The following is a 22,945-nucleotide window of genomic DNA, read 5'->3' as shown; positions in this document are numbered from 1 at the left end:
GAAAAGATATTCCTGTCGAAAATCAATTTTTGCCTGCTTTTGTTAAATTTTCTTTTAAGTTTTTTTTTTTTGTAAGAAAACTGTCTATTTGATTTTTCTCAAAATTTTACCGAATTTTAAAAACAATATTTCTTATAAGATAAAATAAGTTTGAAACGATAATCTTAAGTTTTTTAAAAGATATTTGAGTCGCAATCCAATTTTTACTAACTTTGAGTAATGTTTTCTTTAGGTTTTTATTTTTATAAAAAAAAAGATTTCATTTTTCTGAAAGTTTTATCAGATGTTAAGAACATTATTTTTCGTTTCACAAAATTTGTTTTGAAGATGAAATCATTTAGTATCATTAAAGTTTTCGTGGTGATACATTTTTTTTCAGTTTTTTTCGATTTATAAAAAAAAACGTTATTTCGATTTTTTTCCAAAGATATACTGGTTTGATATCATATATATAAAATTTAATTCAAGTCTCTAGAGTCATTGGTTCGTGCGATATTAATGGTTAACCAAAATTTTCACCTTTTTTTAAACTGCGCATGTAAAAAAACACAAAAGCAATTTTCTTGATAATTATTTCTGCATCTGTCTGCATTATTATCTATTTAACAAATTTTATTTTAAGTCAATATCTCTTCTAGTTCTTGAGCTATGGACCACGAAAAAAACGTACGTACACACGCACGCACATACATCTTTATTAAAATCTTTTGTTTGACTCTAGGAACCTTGAAACGCCGAGAAATGTCAAATTTTCAATTTGACAAATCGGACCCATCACAATAACTTCCTATGGGAAATTCAAAATATTATAGCAGTAAAAGAGGAACTGTTGTCTCTAAAGGGATAGTGAGAAAATCCTAACCTACAGTTAACTATAGTTGTCAGCATTAGCGTTTGATTTTATTCCATTATATCTTATTTTGAATCTTTATTTTCTTACTTTAGAACCTGTTGTTGAAGTAATATTTATTAAATTAGCTTTGTTTTTAAAACATTTTAAAAAAAAACTAAAATTACTAAGCTTAGCATTTTTTCCTTACATACCGAATGAAACATCCAATCAACATAATTCAAATTCAACCTAGACTATTAAATGTAAAGAAGCGTTAAAACCTTTCTGAACTGTTCATTTAAAGTAAGTTTGCCGGGATTATCAAATAGTTGAATATAAGTTGAATACCTGAGTAAATACTACTATTTTGAATAATTTATTAAACCCTTTGGCAAACGGAATTTCGGAATTTTTGACAAGTCCAAAGTTTTGTTTTCAAAGCCATAACTTGCTTTAATTTGTATTCATAGTTCAGTAAAAAAATTAAACGTACTAAATATAAAACACACACAACTAATACATTGCACACAAACATACTGTAGGATATACATGACCCAGAGAGGGTGGTGCCATTTTTGTTTAATTTATTGTTAGCTTCCTCATCAAATCCCATAATCATTCCTTTTGCAATAACGTTAGTCGCGTTGTCTCCCACATATCCAGGTCCTTTTAGTCTTCATGTTCATTTAAATATTTTAGATATCGATGTTGTTTTTTCATTACTGTATATACAGGCACGTATGCTGGTATGCATGTTTATGAAAGTAGGTAAGTGAATATGGTGAAGAAGTGTAGGAAATAGCTTGACGTCCGTCGATCGATCCTGAATCTATTGTTTTAGGTCACTCAACCCTTTTTGCGTAGTCTAGAAACGATAAAAAAGTCATAGTAAAATGTGAAAGAGATGCTACAAAGTTGAGGCATGCATTTTAGAAAGATAGATCATCATGAATTTACCCATGCATAGCATATTATGTTCTCTTTGGTTCGTTCCTATCCATCACACCAGAAGCATGCAAAAGAAGAACTAAGGAAACTGGCTACATCATGTTTTTATTTGATTTCGCTTGAAGACTAAGAGTTTAAAAGGAATTTAAAAAAATAGGAACGTAAATTGAAGACTTATTTGTCTAAAAATATTGTAATGTCAGTTGCATGTTTCTTATAACATTAAATAAATTTTGAGCCAATATCTTTATTTGTTATTAAAACAAGAAAAACGCCACTTCGATTTTTCACAAAAAATTAACCGAATGTTAAGAATACTATTGTTTTTCTAAGCATACTAGTATTTAAAGATAATAATATTTTTGCTAGAAAAATATTGAAGGTGGCAAATATATTTTTTTTAGTTCCTTTTCAATACATTTCGATTAAAGGGACCTTGAAACGTAGAGAATCGTCAAACTATTCAATTTGACAGATCAGACCCATTACAATAATGTTCGAAAGTCGGGATTTCGCTGAAACCCATTTTTCTTTAACGAAGACAACTTCAATATAACACAAAAATGTTTATTTTTTTTAGAAAAATAATGGTTAAATCACAAACACGCTTCAGCTTAGGCTTCGCCTCACGTTTACGAGTGCATCTGGAATTCAATGCATGCTATCACAATGAAGCTTTGACCTCAAGTCTCGATTGACAATCGTAAGGAAAAGAACGTAATATGACTCCATACGCAAGCTCTAGTTCAATTATCTGAGTATTTGCTTTGTCTGACAGTTCAACAGCTGTAAAAAAATATCAACAAACAAAATATTTGCTCTTTGGAGGGATGAAATAATAGAAATGTCATTCAAAGCAACCTCGAAGCAGGCCCACCGTAACGCAAACGAAGCCGAAGCTGAAGCATGTTTGTGATTCAGCCATTATTGACTTTTTACTCTCTTTCACACATGAAACAAATTTAAAACTTCCTTTAATATTGCGAAAATCGCAGCTTTACTTCTCTTGTAAAAGATATAAAATGTACATTTTATATATAATTACAATTCTAATTTGTATTTGTTTTTACATTTTTTTCAGGTAAACCATACGAAGGCTTAAAAAAAAACAACTTGTGGAATAATTTTCTATTTTATTGTATTAATCTTCTACTTGGGTGGTAACCTAATTTTCATTAATTGGTAAGGATAAAAGAACTTGGTAAAAATATATGAAGAAGGTGGGTTTTTGTTAAAATTTAAAATATTGCTAACAACAACAGTTTCCAATGTATTGATCTATTCATTAAACATCAAAACAAAATATTTTTACTTTTGACATACCTATAGGAACTATATGTCAAAATAGCATTCGTAAAATCTTTCGAACTCGAAATTATTCAAACACTACGTTGGGAAAAGAATGAAATAAGTTTTTTATTTGTATTCCAAAAACAAAAAGACCAAAAGAGCCCAACAAAATATCTTTTATATAAATAAAATAATTGGTCAAATACACATACAATAAAAAATATGCGAAGTTGCATGACGGTGAATCGGTGAGATCTTGCTCGACCTTAACAGAGCAGCGCACATTCTCCATCGTCATTCTTCACAAACTGTAAAGCTCTTCCCTGTAGCCGCTGTCGTACGGTGCCTTGAAATCGATGAACAGATGGTAGGTATCGAGTTAGTTCCTGGGATTTTTCCAATATCTGCTTTAATATGAATAGTTAGTCACTTTTAGACTTTTCTGGTCTGAATCCACACTGATAACGACCTATCGGGCTTCAGACGTTCTTCAGACGTTCACATAATACCGCAGAAAGGATCTCATATACGATGATCAGGAGATTGATGCCTCTGTAGTTGGTGCAATTCACAGGTCGTCCTTTCTTGTGTATTAAGCAGACTATGCTGAGCTTAAAAATATGCTCTCTTTTGACCATATTTTGCAGATGAGTTGGTGAACGATTCCTACCAAGTCATCGCCTACTGCTTTGAATAATTCGGCAGCGATGCAGTCAGCTCCAGCAGTTTTGTTGGACAAAGTTTGTAGTACTTCTTAATCTCCATTATTAAGTCTTCTGTAGTTAATTTTGTGATACAATAGTTCGAAGTTCGCTTGTTCTTATATATCAAGGACTTTGTTTTGGAATTTTGGGATGGGTTCAGCATTTGCATTCTTTTAACATCCCCTCAGTTGGATGCCATGTATGTCCATACGGGTTTCAGTACAATAGTTTGTTGTGGATAGATAGGTCAGAGTTCTTTCGTAGTAAACAATACATTCTTGTGAACTTCAAGTTAGGCTCTCCTTTTTGATAGTACATCATACATTTTCTTTAGTTCCAAGTAGTTTTGGTCGTACCGTATTCTAAAGACTCGTTTCAATTTTGTTAGTACTGCATTAAACAATTTATACTCAAGTGCCTAATACCATGTCCTCTAAATGTTAAGATAGATTGACGAACAATTTTTAACAGCCTTTTGTTTCGGGTTGAAGAATTTCTAGTTAGCAATTTAATTAATATTTAGCAATTTACTAAGGGAGTCCAACATTTTTAACATTTATTTTCAGTTAGTTGCTTTGCCACCAAATTCATTTATTTAATTTATGGTTACCAAGTGCATAAGCGATTTTTTTTAGATTGTGTATTTTTGCTTGCTTCCTATATAAATTTACGAAACTAATTCATTTGTAGATCCTGCATAACAATCATGATAATAATATGCAATAATAAAAAGTAATTTCTCCGAAGAAATTTGCATATCAACTTGTTTCAACCATAAGTTGTCTTAGAGGAAAACGAATAAGAACCTCTGTTATCAATTTTAGGTTTATATTCATTCATATGTCTGCCCTTATGTTATTTAAGTTTTTCTAAACCCAAACCCTCACATACACATTCACATATATCGCTTAACTATACACTATGAAATATGTTGCATTTTATGCTTGCTTACAGGAAATTGTTGTGTTTTCCTTCCGTAGAGATATTATAAACAAACCAATACAACCTCTGCAGTTGTTTACGCTTCAACAAAACAACAGAATGTTGTATGTGGGCAAACAATATCTGGATGTAGGATGCATGTTGTATCTATGAATGCTACGTTAGATAGAGAATTCCTATTAGTGTGCAGTGTTGTTATATATTTACGAAATTTTAAATTAGTTTACAGGTCATTTTATAAGGTACGTTAAAAATATTGTAGAAGGTAAAGTGCGTATTCTTGTCATCGTCATGCCCATGTCAGAAACCTCTTTTTTAATCTATACAACCTATTCAAACTTTTTTTCCATGAACACAACCTCTTTCGGAGATGTGCCGTATCCTTCAAGTTTAATAATGGTTTTCACATTGGCAGCCATTTGGAAAGATAAACTTCACGAGCTATTGCGTCAAGTCATTTTAATAGAATGGACTATCATCTGGTTAAAATAGGTACCACCTAACATCGACCTTAAAACCGTTTTATAACAACACTGACACCAGAATTAGATGGAAAATCTCAACGTTCAACGTAACATGAGGATGCATATTGATATGAGTAATCCGGAGCTATGGTATTTATCTAGATTAGAAAATCCTCTCTTGTTTTATACGTACACTATATGAAATGAAGTACCTATACTTTGCAGAATTTCTGCTATATAGGATAAGAGCATCAACATCATTCTACATTTACTATAATTTTACCGCCGCATTTATGCTTCTATGTTTTGTGTGCGATGATATATTTTCTAGCTTGTACATATGTATGATTGTTGGTATATGTTGGAAAATTAATTCCTATCGAAAGGATTATGTAGCGTAAAAAGCCCATGTTTTCATATAAAATACAAACTTACATATATATAAAGTATACATATGTACTTGATTTTGTTGTTGTATGTATATCTACCCTTGGTTTGAATGAAGGATTACCACTCAAGTCGCTTTCTCTTTCGTAATTGTTGATTGTATTTCCGGATTAGTTTTCCTTCCAACCAACTCATTTTCATACACATACATACACATATGTATGTTTAATCCATATCCTTTTCCATACCTTCTCCCACTCGTGTCTCATTAATCGTTATAGGGAGCAAAAGAAAATAAAAAGACATAGAATATAGAGTAGGAGTAATTGGAAACCATTTGATTTGGCAACTTTCGACAGCTTGTCAGGATTTGGTAAAACTTCATCTATACCCAACTATAACATCAGTAATGCACATCTATCTATTTTGTATAAATCGCTTGATTAAAATGCAGAACGCGGATCAATTTACTGTCTGTTGAGCATGAACAATACAAAAGAATAACAAAATAGACCATCAAAGAAGATGAAACACTTTGAAAAATTTCATTACAAACAATTTTTACTATAGTTTCTTTCGTATTTTTAAAATTTAATTTAATTGAGTTTTATCAGCTGTTACCAGGGCCAGTATGCGAGAAATAAAATTAATCGTCAAAATTTGATTTACACAATTTTAGAAGGTTTTCACAGTTCATGGCTTAAAATTCTAGAAACTTTGAATTAAGGATGTGTAAAAATATACAAATAAAAAAAAGATACCCAATAAATAACTTAAAAAAGGAATCTAAATAAAAGATTATAAGAGAGATGTCTGTGCGTGCGTGTATACGTTCATTAGTACTTCTTTGGTTCGTTCGGGAAGCTTTTTTCCTCGTCCATATCGCAAGAACCAGAAGAGATATATGCGAAAATAAATGTTGTTATACAGATTACAACACAGAGATATGCAGTAAGGACTTTTAAAAAATAATTGGGTAGTTTTATTACTATAGAAATAGCTAGTGACTTGAATTAAATTTCATATTATACAGGGTTATTTATTTTGCGGTTTCAAAAGTAAACATAAATAAAACATATTTTTTCGTTTGATATTCCTTTTTTATAATAAAATGTGAACGTTGATATTATGTGTGAAACACTATATCATTAATTAATAAAATGACCATCACGCGAATTGTTGGAAACATCGATTCTTTTGAATTTTCGAACACTTTTTGACACATATTGGTAGGTATCTACATAAGTCATAACTTGACGAATGTTGTTTTTTAAGTGCTCAAGAGTTAAAGGTTTATCTGCATAAACACGGTCTTTCATGCAGCCACACAAAAATAGTCCAGCGATGTCAAATCGCATGATCTTGGTGGCCATTTGATATCGTCACGACGAGAAATTACGTTGCAAGGAAATGTCTCTTGCAATAAAGCAATATTCGCTCGAGTTGTGTCGTTCCATCATCGTTTTCGTCCACTGCATGCCGGGGTAAAGAGCACACCAAAAGTGATTTTTTTTTGCTTCTAATTGACTCTCTTCAATTACTTGAGAATCTTAAGATCCTCAAATACGACGATTTTATCTATTAACATACCCACCGAGTGAGAAATGTGCTTCGGTACTGAAGCACACATTCGACGTATCTAAGGCATTGTGAGTTGTGACTGGTTAGTTGCCTTCAGTTGTTGTGTGAGCTGGATGTAAGTGTAGATCCAAATAAAAAATACACCATAATGTGAGACACATTCGGGTCTTTAGCAACATTTTCGCTTACAGCAGCAATATTTTCAGTGGTACGAAATATAAATAGTACAAGAGAAACGATGATGCATAGGCCTTAAAATACCTGTAACCGACTCAGTCTCTTCAAATTACTTCACAATTTTCCCAATTTGTTACGTAGTTGGACGATTATGTAAACCATAATTTCCTCTTAAAGCAAGATACTCGTGTGTGGCTGTTGCAGAATCACCATTTTTGTAGTAGGGTTTAACAATTTAAATGTGATAGTTGAGCAATCCATTTTCATAAATGTCGGACTTTAAACTTTAACAACTCAGTTTGACAGATGTCGAATTCCAACCCCATACTTTTGAAACTGAATAATGGATAACCTCTTATAATGTTTAATTAATATCGATTCTTTGTGCGTTTCCGTAATAATCTTTTAAGCCATATGACAATCCAAACTTTAAAAGATTTTTCGAAACTTATAAGGCGTTAATTGTATCACAAAAAATCATCATTTAACAAAATAATGGAAGTATAACTCTATTCCAAACGTCAAAAATTTTAAGTTCAATAATTTGGTCGAAGTGTTTTTATTTTCTTTATCTGATCTGGGTTTCAATCGGCTAAGGTGATAATGATTGTCATATTGATAGTCAAATTGACTATTTATGTAGTTGTTGAAATTGTTGCTATTGTGAAGTCGTCTTCTTTTTTACAACGTGGAAACTTTTGTAGGTCATAACTAATGTTGTTAACGGAAATTGGCAACTGAGAAAATGTTGCAATTAATTTAATTTATAAGCGTCTGGTAGCTCTATTCAAAATGATAGAGAAACTTCATATTTGTTGGGAAATGACTGTCACATTTTTGTTGTGACAGCTTTTTCGGTGACAATTTGACTGTTACCTTAAATAGATCAAACTCGTTTATTTTGACTGTCATTTATCTAGGTCTTAACTAACATGCGTCATGGTTCACTGCTACCACATGAGTGAAAACCACTCTATGGAGCTATTTTATTTCGCGAAAAGCTTACAAGTTTAGAGTATTATAATTTGTCTTGCTTTCGGTGTTGTTTCAATTGGTAATCCCCAATATTTTCTATTTACCAAAATTGAAGTTTTAATTTCAACTGACGACAAAACAGGTATCAAAGACATTACGGTTAAATCGAAAAGTTAAACACGAGCTTTATCAAAACATAGAAGCAATGAACTGAACAATGATAGTTCTAATGCAAACCAACTACGAAAAAACTGCTATAATGTATTTTTAATGATTATAATATTTATATCGACCTGTTGCTGATTCCAATTCAGTAAAATGACTACAAATTCTTTCTCTAACGTCATCAGCCTCAAATGGTAATTTTCCTGACCCATTATGTGACGCATCGGAAACAACATCCTCCGCGTTATCACTAAATATTTCTTATACCGACAATCTTGATAGTTATCTTTAAGACAGCTGCAACCGTATCTCGTCATAAACACTTCTAGTATATTTACCTTATTATAATTATATCGACTTACATACCTCCAAGTTCTAGCAATCTTGTTTACGATAAATTGAATAACTATTAAAATTCTATATGCTCTTTTGAAGTCGAAATAAAAAAAATTGATTGTAGGTGATTTCAATTTACCGAACATGAATTGGAAACAAATTAACGAATAACGACAACTCCTAAAGGGTTTTTCAATAAGGGCGGGTAGACGTGGAAAGTGAATAAAACGAGCTGTGTTTAAGGTACTTACGAAATTAGTTTTCATTTGAAAGACGCATGTATGCCATTAAGTGTGGAATATGACATCATTCAAATGCCCGCCTCGCCTTCTTACGGTCTGTGGCACGGATCCGAGTGGTCCAATTTTTAATGATTCTTCCTCATAGATCCGGCTGAATTTGAGCGATGTTATGTTCACCTCTAAACCATTGGTCGATTGTGGTTTATTTGCATAGGCCTGCGACTTCGAGAAACCGCACAGGAAAATGTCTAGCGCATGGCCTAGGTGGCCTATTCACATCACTCCAGCTAGAGATAACTTTACCCTCAAATCGGTCATGCAAAATGTCAATCGTGGTGTTTGCTGTGTGGCGCGTAGCGCATGTTGTCTAGGTCTATATGGTTCAATTTTGGCCATAAGAAATTAGTTATCTTCGTTATGTAGCATTCTCTGTTGACGGTGATCGCCTTACTTACGTCGTTTTCAAAAAAGTACAGACCAATTTGCTTTGCTTGGGTGAAATATGATGAAGGAAAAGCTGAAGCAAAAGCTGAAGCTGATTATAGAAAGTTCTTTATCCTTAAGCAATTATTTCACACATTATATGATAAGCATTACAAAGAATTGAAAAAGATCTAATACAGATAATTTCTAGAAGTTTTTGAACTGTAACAAAAAAATATTAATGCTACCCTAATATACTATGTCGAATTCAACATTATCAAGTCATGAGATCCCAGAGTTATTGCAAAAATATTTGCAAGTTATTTCAAGGAAGCTTTTGATGAATCTAATACAGTTTACAATTGGTCTTCTTCTTCAGTTTTAAACTTTCAACTTATTATTTTTGAAATAAGTACTGTTTCACAAAACATTATGATGTGCCATCCCGTTTTTTGAAAATGCGGTCCTCATTTGTCGTATTCTTAATGTGTTCTCTTTAAAAAGTTCGCGTTTCCAATTACTCGAAAACCTCATTTATAACTCCAGAGCACAAGAAAGGTCCTACAAATTTAATTATGAACTACCGGCGTATTACTAAGCTATCTGTGATACCTAAATTGTTTAAGTCAATCGTAAATAGTGTCTTTTTCTTAAATTTTAGTTTAATTATTTGTAATAACTAGAATGGTTTTGTTAAACGAACTTATTACTGTTACGTACTTAATTAATGTGGCGCTACAGTCCTGTGTGAACTAGAGGGCCTCACCCTACAAATTTCTCCATCTAGCTCGCTCCCTAGCTGGATGTCTCCAGGTTCGCGCTTCAAGTTGGGTTAGGTCACTTTCCACTTGTGCGCGCCACCTGATCTGCGGTCATCCTCTACTGCGCTGTCCTGTGGGTGTAGATTCGAAGACTTTCAGGGCCGTTCCATCTTCTCCTTCACTCCACTTCGCATACGGGACCGTAGATCACACGAAGAACTTTTCTCTCGAACCGATCCAAGGTGCTTTCATCCGCTTTAGTCATTGTTCATGATTCTGAACTGTATAGCAGAATGGGGATGATGATAGTCTTATAAAGCGACACTTTGGTCCCTAAAGAGACGGCTTTGCTACTCAATTGCTTTCTTAGTCCAAAGAAAAAGCGGCTAGAAAGATTAATTCTTCGTTTGATCTCAGCTCTGGTGTTGTTTTCTGCGTTCATAACGGATCCTTGGTAGACGAAGTCCTTGACTACTTCAAAGTTACGTCTGTCGATGGTGACGTTGTGATCGAGACGTCGGTGTTGTAGGTCCTCTCTTGACGACAGCATGTACTTTGTTTTGCCCTTATTAACCGTTAAACCCATTTTTGCCGCTTCTGACTCAATACTGTGGGTATCGATCTGATGTTCTTGTGCTTTTTCCAGGAAATGCCGTTATGTGAATATTTGACCGATTCTGGACTTTTCTTTTCTAAAACCACACTGATAAGGACCTATCAGGTTGTTGACAATGGACTTTAGACGTTTACATATAACGGCAGAGAAGATTTTGTAATCGATGTTAAGAAGACTGATTCCTCTACAATTGGTGCAGTTTAGAGGGTCTCCTTTGTTCAGAATCGGGCAAACAATGATGAGGTTCTATTCTTCCAACCCTCTATCTTGTGATGTACTTGTGATCTTGCCCCAACCTTTATAAGAAATGGATCACTTTTTCTATGTCGTTATAATGGGTTCCAAAATGTTTCTCACGGTTTCGTGTGTTTATGTTTATAGAAAATAAATTCCAGTAAAATTTAAAATGGTCATTTTTGCGGTCGACAAAAAGAAAACACATTCATATCTTTAATGTTGTGTTATTTATCATAAACGTTTTTTTGTGTTGGTCATAGAAATAGCCCTCATTACAATTCGGAATTATAAATAAGGACAAAAAAATTAATAAGATGTTATTCTATTTCAAGTGTGATGTTATTTATAGTTCCATGAAAGGACTTCTGGCTATATACTATACACTAAAAAAATAACAAAGAAATCCAAAGGTTCACGTGACTGGCTTAATGACTATAATCCCTAATAATGGATATATGTATGGGGAAGGCAGTACAAATAGTGAATGTATGTAGTTTTTGTCCATCCATTATCCATACATTCTTTGTGATTTTTTTTTGTCTTTATGTCAGTTCTGGTATTCCTTCTTGTAATACAAACATCCTATGTATTAAGCGCACGAAGGACGATTTTTTTTTGTTGTATTTGAGTTAACAAAAAACGGCAGGAGTGTAGTAAAAAACCTTGGTTTTGAATGGAAAAGGGAAAAGGAGCTTTTCTTATTTTCCGTGTCAGCTTGAAGAATCGAGGAATAAAGAGCCCATTCTGTTGGCAATTTGAAGGTAATTTTAACTTCGTTGTAATTATTTTCATTCGTTATTTTTTCTATACCTTATCCTCGCCGGTTCTCTTGTGCTTGGCCGCAATTTCGCATTTTTTGCTTTTTCTTTGTTATTGTTGTTGTGCTGCTTGTGATTAAGCTCAAGAAGTTATATTTGCTTCTCTAAGCTTCCGGTTTCTTACAGAAACTGAAGTCACGAAGGAGTATATGGAATGGACTATAAGGAGTGGAACAATGCTTGCCGGGGTAATCACGAAAAATATATGTATAATATAAATGTTCAGCTGTTTTTTTTTGTTTTCCGGGACACGATGAGAGCGTATAAAAGGAGACCAATTGCCAAGGAATCTTATTTTCCGCATTCGAAAACAATGCGGAAATTAGATTTTACGACTTATAGCCAAAGATGAATGAATATTTAAGGCTCTTATTTGTTTTTTTATTTGGATCGCTTTTAAAATTTCAAGAAAATATTTACAAGTTTTGACGGTTTTTTTGTAACCTTAAATGAATTGAAGCGTTTTTCTTTGATTTTTTTGTTTTTGCGAAAAAATAAAGAGAATTGTTTTTAGATTTTAATCAGTTTTAGCTTTGTATATGAAGCTTCATATACAAAGGTTTTAGTTTATTACACGCGGTGATTTGCAAAAGGTGAGATAAAAAGCTTAGGTTAAAAATCAATAAATCATTGTTGAATTGTTTTGTCTTCTTTAGGGAGGATTTTTTAGGCAATAAGTTTCAGGGATATTTTAAATTAAAAAAATATGTATTATTTAATGGTGCGTGGACATATCAGCAAAAGAGTTCTTCCAAATTTCTAATGACATAATGTGCTTTAACTTAGTGAACAAACTTTTCATTTGTAAAATTTGAGTTGAATGGATCATCCTGCCTGAAAGCGGAATTCGGTTCGTCGTCACCGTTATACAGACTGCAGAAGTGGTCCACTATGATGTTTCCACTTTCGTCTTTCCACCTTTTGGTTTTAGGTTTATGTACTTGTGAATTTCATTTCACCTGTTCATAAAACTTTCGAACTTCATTCCTACTTTTAAACCTCTCAGTATCTTCCACCACACGCTTCTCATGCTCTCTCTTTTTCCTTCTGAGAAGTCGGTGTTCCTCTCGCCTCTTCAGCTCATAGAGCTCATGAGCAGCTCCCGTCCTTTTATGCAGCGCCGCTTTGCGTGGCTGTTGTTTGGCCGCATTTGCATGCCGACATTCCTCATCAAACCAGGGATGCCTTGTTGGTGGTTGCTTGAAACCAAGCACGTCAGAGGCGGCTTCTCTGATTGCATCATGACAATGTTGCCACTGGTTTTCTATACATTATGTTGGCGTCACAGAACTTCGTGAGGGATTATTTGGAACTCGGTCAGAAAAGGATTTGGCGATCTCTGGCGATTGTAGCCGTTCGACGTTGTACCTGCTTCTAGCATATCCCTGTTTTGCGTTGGTCTGGAAACCCGAAGTACTACCTTGGCTACAACGAGATAGAGGTCGATGTAAGCTGCTGGAAGCATGCCTGGCGTCGATCGGAAAATGGTCAATCTGGTTGACGGTAGATTGATCTGGAGATCTCCAAGTTCTTTTGTAGATGTTGAGGCGTGAAAAACATGTACTGGCTTATGAGGCGCTCGTTGATGCCACTATAGCTCAAGACTTGTTGCCTAAGACTGGCTCCAATGACAAAGCCGCATCCAAATAAGCGCTGTTGGTTTTCACGGTTGCAGTCACCCGGCCCATCCCATCGTATTTCCTAGATGGCGGTGATGTCTGCAGTCTAGAGCCTCCGCTTATTCTTCGGCTGCACGTGGTTTGTAAGAGACCTAACATTCCACGTGCATATCTGAAGTTCTTTGGCCTTAATTCGTTTGCTTGGGTTGTCAACAGTAAATCCGTCCGTATCCGAGGCTTGTACGTGCTTCGCAACTAGGAGATTTTAGTATAACTCCAAGGGAAGCCGGATAAACCGCTCCTTATAGGCCTGGGCTCCGAATAAGTCGTAGAAGCCCTATAAGGTGTTCACTAAGTAGTTCAGCCTTACTGGAACTGTAGACGCCACATTTAATTCCATATAGGGCATTCCTCCGCTGCCGTCTGGCATTTACAAAATAAAATAATACAAAAATTAAATAGATTTGCACTTTATTATTACTGTGTTGTTTTGTAAGTATTTAGTGGCACCTACACTTACACCTGTATACCTACGAGGTATGTATTCAACAAGTCTCCGACAGACCTCGAACGATATTTCCTTGACTTTTTATATAAACTGTCTTCATTTCTGAATTTTTTTCTTCACGGTGACTGCGCCGACCCGACTAAAACATAAAATCGATTTTATTGATGTGGACAAAGGCTTTTGAAGGATTTGTCGCATGCTTTGGATCATTGTCCTGTTGGAAGATCCACTTCAGAGCAATTTTCTCAGCATATGAAAACATGATCTTTATCAATATGTTTTCGACACAAAACTTTGCAGTCTTTGTCTTTTTTTATACAAAAAATTGGTCCTACCCCATGCCAAGATAAGAATCTATATATTTTATTGTTACTACTACTATGTATTAGGGTTCAGTTCTGATGGTATATTTGGGATAAAGGTGTTTGTTTTTAAGTCTTCTAACATAATGACGACTATCAGAACCAACTAAATTAATTTTGGATTGATCGCTCCGCAGTATATTGTTCCAATTTTTAATGTCTTCTTCACCTTTATAATTCTGATGTTTTCTAGCAAATTTTAAAAGATTTCTGTTTTTTTTTTGCTTATCAATGGAACTTTTATGGGTGATCTCTTTTGCTTCTTGAAATGCGGCTACGAACTGTACGTGCTGAAATATCTGCACAAATTTCATTTTTAATGTTTGCAGATGACGTGAAAGGGTGTTTTTGGAAAGTTGAATATTCAGACGGTCGGTTTAGAGGCTCGTTTTTTGGGGAAACATTTTTGCTAAATATTGTTTTGTTGCAATGCCGCCTTAAGCTATGTGTAAGATTTATCCTCTTTTCTCAAATGAATTATTACTTCCAGCACTTCTTCAATGCAATTGTTTTTTCTTCTACCAATTTTTAAATCTAAACAATGTTTTAATTTTCTTACACAATAAACACCAGTTCACTAAACACACGCTTCAAACGAAGATATCATAACGGTTTATTTCTTTGAACGAACGACAAATTCTGTCAATTAAAACTAAATAAATAAATATACGTTATACATTTTGAACAAATATCTTTCATAAAAATGAGATAAAACTGGAAAAATATGACCACTACCGTATGTCCTCCAATCACTATGGCAAAATGAAAATTTGAAGTATGAATAATTTGTTTATACTAAAGGCCTTTGTTGGGTAAGGGTTAACTATGTATATTTTTTTCTAAACCGTAAAGTGTATAGGGTTAAATGGGTTCATTAATAAGCATAATTCATTAAGATGAAGAAAGTTGAAGTATTTTTCTATATTTTTTTAGAAGAAATACTATATATACTTATAACATTGTTTTATCAACATTCAAAGAAGAACCTTTTTTCTGCTATAAAACCAGGTATCTGCAACCAAAAGCTGTAGTAATTGGTATTATACTCTTAAATGAGACACAAAATTAGGGTCACAAAAACTCGGTCGACTGTTTCTTTGAAGTCGAGACTTTGTAGAACTTAAACATAAAATCACTGAGACCTAGTATGTCAGAAAAGAAGTAAACAACCAAAACTTATATTTTTTTTAAAGAAAATTTAGATACTTTGTAATTTAAATAGCGAAACTTTTGTCTAATAATTTTGACAAAAAGTTGAGACCAGTTGGTTCGAGTAAAGACAGATTTCGAAGTAAAAAGACTGGTTTAAAATTACCTATTTCAAGTGTAATGCTCATAGTAGTCAATGTTATATACAAGACGTAACAGAGAGTCCTCATGCTGCTAAACATTGCAGAAGAAGTTTAATCAAATTCGGCAATAAAAAATGAGAAGTCTTTACACATTGATACAAAACTCTTCCGGCATGCTTTAAATCAAATGGGGTGGCGCAACAGTCCGTTGTGAACCAGGGCCTAGTGACTTACAAATCTCAACCATTCCTGTGTGCGAGTACTGTTGTCAGGAATGGAAGGGACCTACAATTTTAGGCCGAATCCAAACGGCTAATTTGAGAAAGCACTTTTTCATGACAAGAATTACTCTTGAAGGATTTGTCAATTGCTCGCAAGAGGCAGTACCCGCGAAAATTATTTTTTTAAATTAAGGTGGCACAGGCAGGGATTGAACCCAAGACCCCTTGCATGACAGTCCAACGCACTAACCATCATGCTACGGGTACGGCATGCTTGCACAATTAAAAAAAACAAACCTTAGAGAGAGGTAATTCACTTTATCCATTAATTAATAGTTTATCAAAGCTGCTTTCCACCTTAAGATGCAATATTTGTAGAATAATTAACTGCTTTCATAAATATGAATGATATAGTAAATCACATAGCTAGACAAAAATTGTTGTTCGTTCAACAAATTGTTGTATCCTAAAATATGGTGGATGGTTTGTCAAGTTCTTACAAGCAAACTTTTTACAAGCAAACTTTTTAACATCCAACCAATCAACTAGATCTTGCTACACCTTCGGTACCAAGCTAAGCGAAATAAATCAAATTAAAATTAACAGAACAACAAAAGCCGAATTTAGTACACCAAATACGGTGTACTAAGTTTACATACTTCATGTAGCTAACCAACTTGACGTATGAAAGTGGGCTATAAGAAAGCGGAAACGATAAGATTTTGGTAAAAAAGCGAAAAGAAAAACTCAAATTCGTCTCGGAAATGGATTTAAATGTAGACAAACAAAAACCTGGCCATAGCAGGAGAAATGATGACAATACTGCCAGAAGATTTGTTGAAAACCATGCTAAAAGTGCCAAAAAAAACTCTAATTGATGCAAACATTATCTTGGGCTGTATTTCATCAGGACACGAAATTAATAGACATCTATTCGAATATTACTTGAATGAAACAAAATTATCTTATTTGGAACTTAACAATTGGTTAAACAGCATTCACAAACTGTCTTGCCATTCTGCTGAGGTTATAAAGCAATCTGTAGTTCCAATAGGACAATTGTCGATGAAAGTAAAGAGACTGGGACCAAAGACTGTAGACGTTTCCGAATGTTTGCTACTAGATACAATTCTAGGATTAACTCTAATAGGACCTTTTACATATATGCTTTTAAAAAACATCAGTTCCTTTGATAGATACTTTTCGAGAGAAACCTTCCTTAAAAAATATTATTTCGATTGCACTATTTGTCCTTACATTTTTAGTATAACCTGATTTAGCTGTAAACACAAACGAGGATGATAGAGATTTTAGTCTTGAATCCTCAGAACATCCAGTGCCGAATCCAATGAATCTTGGATGATGTGAATTCTAAGTGGTCCATACTTAAAAGAATACAAAACATTGTTTGTTATAAACTCAATCCCAAAGCCTTTTAGCTTAAGATGATCAAAAGGCTATCTCTTATGGTATATACAAATGGAACTTTTCAATGGGCAAATAAACTAATGTGTATGCCTTCGAAACATCTTTTATTTTTCTTCAACTTATTTAAGTCCACGAGATAAAGAAAAACAACAAATAAAAACAAAAACAAAACAACTTAACCGAGTTAAAACGATACTTTTAACTTATATATGCGTTTACGTTTACACTTTAACATTATACGTAAAGACTCCGAGTTGTGCTGTGATGGGTCTTAACAAGTCTAGAAGAGGAAGATGTCATGTGGTATTATCCAATCCACATGCAATTTTCCTAATCTACTTTTACTCTGATGTATATTTCTGGCTCTCTCTCTCTCTCTCTGTTCCCTCTGGAATCAACCTACTTCTATAAAACATCCAGAACTGATTATACCTTCAAATGTAAGTAAATCCCAACCAGTTTTATTATTTTAATATTCCTTAGGAAGATTAATGTTTGTCCATCATCATCATCTACCTTTATTCGATTTACGTTTGTATTTGTATATCCTGGCTGGATGAAGCCTTCAGATTGTACATCTTGTGTTCCTTTTTTTGGCTGTTCAAAAGAATATGATTCTTCTTTTTTTGTGATTTGAGAAAAATAATTTCATTTTATTTCATGTATTCAAAATGTCTACTGAGAGTAGTATAGATTTCTCTAGAGAAAATACCAAAAAGGAGAATTATTGGCGTAAGGATCTGAGATTGGAATAGTAAAATATTTAAGTCTGTTTTTGTGTTGCTTACTATGTGGGCTTATATAAGTGGGTATAGGTAAAGCGTATAAACAAAGACCGTAAACAGGAAGAAAGGATTTCTTTGGTTCTACTAATGGATCGTGGGTTTTATTATTTAATGTAATCTAATGGAATTCTGGAAAATGTTTCATTAATTTTATATCTCTGTATGTGAGGATGATATAAGTCAAGTTTTGATAGCTTCAAGAATGATATACACCTGCATTTACTTTGCGGCATAAATAAACTTAGAATCTGTTTCATATTTCAATCGCAGTATTTTATCCATTAAGTATATGTATTTAGTTAAATATTTATATCAAAATATGTATTTCTTTTTCTATGTACTAAGTACTTTTAGGAATGACTAAGACACGAGACCCGGAAGATTCTACCTTGTTAGTACACGAGACGAGGCGAGATTGTGTGTTTCGGACCGAAATTTGAAGTTTTGGTTTTAATTTTATAGTTTTAGTACCACCGCATTTTTTTAGATATAGGTATTGTTCAATTGTTCATTTATTTTTAAATAGTAAATGAATGGAAATAAAGTATTACAAATTTGATTTTCGGTATTTCGTAAAGTTCAATTTCATAGATTGTTGGTACTTACCCAACGTATCTACGATTGGCACTATACTTTTGAAACCGCAAAATGGATGGAATATCAAAATGATATCAAATACATGCAAATCTACGGTATTTTTATTTCACACTTAAAACAAATTGAGAAGTTGTTTAGATTCAGTAGTTTCAAAACGCTTTACACCACACTTGAGATTAACCTCACTTAGGGAACAGGAAGTAGAGAACACTACTTGATGAAAAAACTCAAGATAGCACATCTCACCCATACAGAAGTAAAAAAAACTACTATCAATTAATTTTTTAAATTGGTTATCTTTCATTTCGTTTCTCTCTAAAATTTTCGAAACCCCATTGTGATGGGACTGGTAAATTTTACCAAAAGGTAAAAACCATCTCCAGCCAAAAACCGAAACCCGTAAAGATGATAAGAGAAACATCGTTGAAAGTGTGTAAAGACCACTTCTCCAAACTATCGATACCCGCAATCTATTCATCTATTTCAAGGCTGCGTATGACAGCGCCTTTAGAGGAGAGCTTAACAGATCAATGTCTAGTTTTGGCATAGCTGTTATAATTTTCCGATGCATTTGATGCAAACAAAGGTTTAAGAAGGGGAGATTCATTGTGATGCGACTTTCGTTCTAGAAAGAATTGCACTCAACCGTCAACACTAGAGGCACAATCTTCCAAAGCTCCATCCAGTTTCTCGAATACGCCGATAATACATAGTTAGAAGATCAAAGCGTGATGTCAATGGAGATTTTTTCAGCATGGGTTTAGTATTCAATTAGGGTTATACCAATTATATGCTGTATTCAAAAAAGGTTATTAAACAAAGACTTTTGGAACAAAACGTCACCATGGATCGTTTTAACTTTAAGTAGTTATAGGATCTTTGTCTACCTAGGCATCGCTTTAAATTCAAACAACGACACCAGGTTTAAAATCAACCCGAGAACAACTTTTGCAAATCGCTAATTCTTTGGACGTAGAAGACATTTTAGTAGTTAAGTCCTATTTCGAGCATCTTAAGAAATCATCTATAAGCCCCTTATCAGCCTGGTCCCCATTTAAAGTGCTAGGGCTTGGACCTTCGCAAGGCAAGATGAGAACGTCTTAGGATGTTTTGAGAGAAAAAATAAAATGATCTTAGAAGAATTTGTAAATTCTGATAGAAAATAAACTTTTCTTTCAACTTTCGACTTTAAACTTTCTTAAAGCATAATTGATTTGATTACATCATAAGTTGAACAAAAAAGAAACAACTCTCAAAAGTGATATAGTGTATATTACACTATTAAGAAATTGGCTTAATTAAAATAATTATGCTGAAAAGTAATAACAAAATAAAAACCTTTCATATCTACAACTTACAAGTTTGAGCTATGAACCATTATCTGCTCCTTTTTAAGTTAGCTTCTATTAAAGTTACAGATCCGCATTCTTAAACTAACATCGCCACCACACCGACCAACCGTTTTAATAAAATGTTCAAATTAACTGCGTTATAACAAACAGAAAACCAGAAGATAATAATAACTTGGTAAAATGAAACAAAATGTACCTATTGTTCTATACCCAGTTCCGTTCCGAGTGCCATAAAAATCTCAAAAGATACTTTACTTTTGTATGTGTGGATGTGTAACATCTACAAGTATGTACCGATGTATATTCTTGTACATACTTCCTCTTTTAGTCAAAAGGATATAGCTAATATTCAAGAAAATAAAACTCATTAGCAAAACTGAACTTCTACATGAATTCTTATTACAACATCGGTTGTTCTTGTGATACAAGTATTAGGAGAATTAGAAGTACGGAAATGAGGTTATAATATTCTATTCCCAAAGAATAATAAAAACGCACCAAAAGACTAAATCGACGAGAACTATATGTATGTGGTAAAGAATATAATCGTATACAGTATATCCTACGCAATAAATGTTTTCTTTTAATTAAATGAGCAAACTAAACTTGTTGACGTTAATTTTTGGCTATACAGCAGATCCAGTTAGTATATAACGCTTGGTTATAATAATGAAATAAATTGAAAAAAAAAAACATTTAAAGCATTTTGTCTTAAAAATACAAAATTCTTGATATTGAATTGCTTAATATCTTTTAACATAACATAATAAAAACGAACATAATTGATAGATAATTTTAAAGCTCTTGAACCTTTTTTAACAAAAATATATTTTTTGTTGATGTCTTTCCTCATATATAAGATAAATTTATATTTCGCATTTTTAAATAAGGCAATTAAACTGAAATTAACAATTATAGACCTATTGCAAAACTTTCATGCATCCCAAAACTTTTTGAAAGCTTAGTTTATGGTTCTGTTTATTTCCATTGCAAGCCATTATTCTCCCCAGCTCAATATGGTTTTCTTAAGGGTAGATCCACTACGACTTACTTAATTGAATTTGTATCCAAAGTTTTGCCAGAATGATAATGAAGTTGATGTTGTATACACTGATTTAAGCAAAGCTTAAAATATTCCATAAGATAATTTATCTTAAACTAAGAGATTTATAAACTAGATAGACTCCTACCTTGCGAATAGATCTTATAGTGTCTTCTTTCATAACTCAGTCTCCAGTCTCATACATGCAACTTCTGGAGTCCCACAAAGTGGTCATTTTGGCTCTCTTTTCTTCGTCTTATCTGTTAACGATGTCTGTCTTAAATTAAAAAACTAAGATTGCCTAACGTTTGCGGATGATAAGAAAATTTTTTAGATTATCTCAACTTCATCCGATTCCTTACTTTTACAAATAAATCTTTATATCTTTTTTGTTTGGTACATGCATAATTTTCTAGAGTTAAATGTAGGTAAATGTAAACAAATGACCTTTTCGAGAAAACAAATCCCATCTCATAGAGTATATTACTTCCTTAATGACGCCGTCAACGTAGTCGATTTTATTAGACATCTTTGTATTATGTGTGACAAACACTTGAATTTCCATTGCCATTTTGACCAAATTATTAATAAAGCTAATAGATCTCTCGGTTTTATTAAGAGATGGTCAAAAGAATTTCCCAACTCCTATGTAACTAAAGCACTTTACATTTCTTGAATATGCCAGCTAAGTTTGGTCTCCCTTGTATCATCATCATCAGGTCCTCTAACCCCGTACGGGGCATATGGCGTCAACAAAACGTCTCCATCCTTCTCAATCTGCAGCTAGACACCTTAATTGTGGTCACGTCTTTCTTTGGGAGTTAGCTTCCGATAGCACTGTAGATTTTCATGTTGTTCTTGGTCTTCCAATCCGCCGTGACGCCTAAGGGGTCACTCAGTGTGTGACCAATCCATTGCCATTTGTGCTTTCTGATGTCGATGTCCAGGTGCTCTGACCTGTCCTACGCCACAAACAATATCTAAGTTTGTGGCCAGCAAATTTTAAGGATGTGACGCAGACAGCGGTTCACAAAAGCCTGCGATTTTACAAGTATATAAAAGCACGGATTTTACATTGACGTTATTTTCCATGAGACATATATCGTCGGCATAGTCTAAATGCCTAAGCCTTTCAAACGTTCTCCATTTAATACCTTGCCTCTCAGTTGTACCGACGCTGGCCGTCAGAACATCATCTATCACCAGCAGAAAAATAATTGGCGATAAATCATCCCCTTGTCTCACACCCTGACGCACTTTGAAAGATTCGGATAGCTGCCCATTATGCAACACGAAACACCTTGCATTGTTGTAGGACTCCTTTATAATGGCAACAATTTTTGGCGGAATTCCTCTCCCAAGAATTGATCTCCATATACATTCTCGGTTAACTCGGTCAAAGATCTTCTCAAAATCTACAAACATGAGGCTTAGCGGTGTTTAAAATTCTGCAGACTGCTCAAGAACAATGCTTAAGCTGTTGTTATGGTCAACGCATGACTGACCGCTGCGGAAGCCAGACAAATTCCTCTTGAGTGTAGTCTCAATTCTAAGCTTTTTCCGTTCGAGGATTAAAGTTGCCATTAGCTTTGGGAAAACGGACAAAACGGTAATACCACGCCAATTATTGCAGTTCTCGAGATCACCTTTTTTTGGCATCTTAACAATCACTCCATCCTTCCATTCCCTGGAATAGGTTTCGTTTTCCCAAACAGTTTGTTTAAGCGGATGCAAGATACTAGCAGCTGTGGCGGGATCAGCTTCCAGGAATTCCGCTGGTACTCCGTCAAGCCCGGCTGCTTTGTTGTTTTTGAGGAGATTAATCGCTGTTTCAATTTCCG

At 33.9% G+C, this 22,945-nt stretch overlaps 1 protein-coding gene across 2 annotated transcripts in view; it reads left to right on the top strand.

Moving 5' to 3' along the window:
* LOC129939863 (neuroligin-4, Y-linked) overlaps window positions 1–22,945 on the top strand; it is a 286,993-nt gene that overhangs the window by 146,169 nt on the left and 117,879 nt on the right. The gene's annotated exons all lie outside the window — the stretch shown is intronic.

Source organism: Eupeodes corollae, chromosome 1 (genome assembly GCF_945859685.1).
Source record: "Eupeodes corollae chromosome 1, idEupCoro1.1, whole genome shotgun sequence".
Lineage (NCBI taxonomy): Eukaryota > Metazoa > Arthropoda > Insecta > Diptera > Syrphidae > Eupeodes > Eupeodes corollae.
Note: the sequence above shows the minus strand (reverse complement) of the source record. Positions and strands in the feature narration are given on the sequence as shown.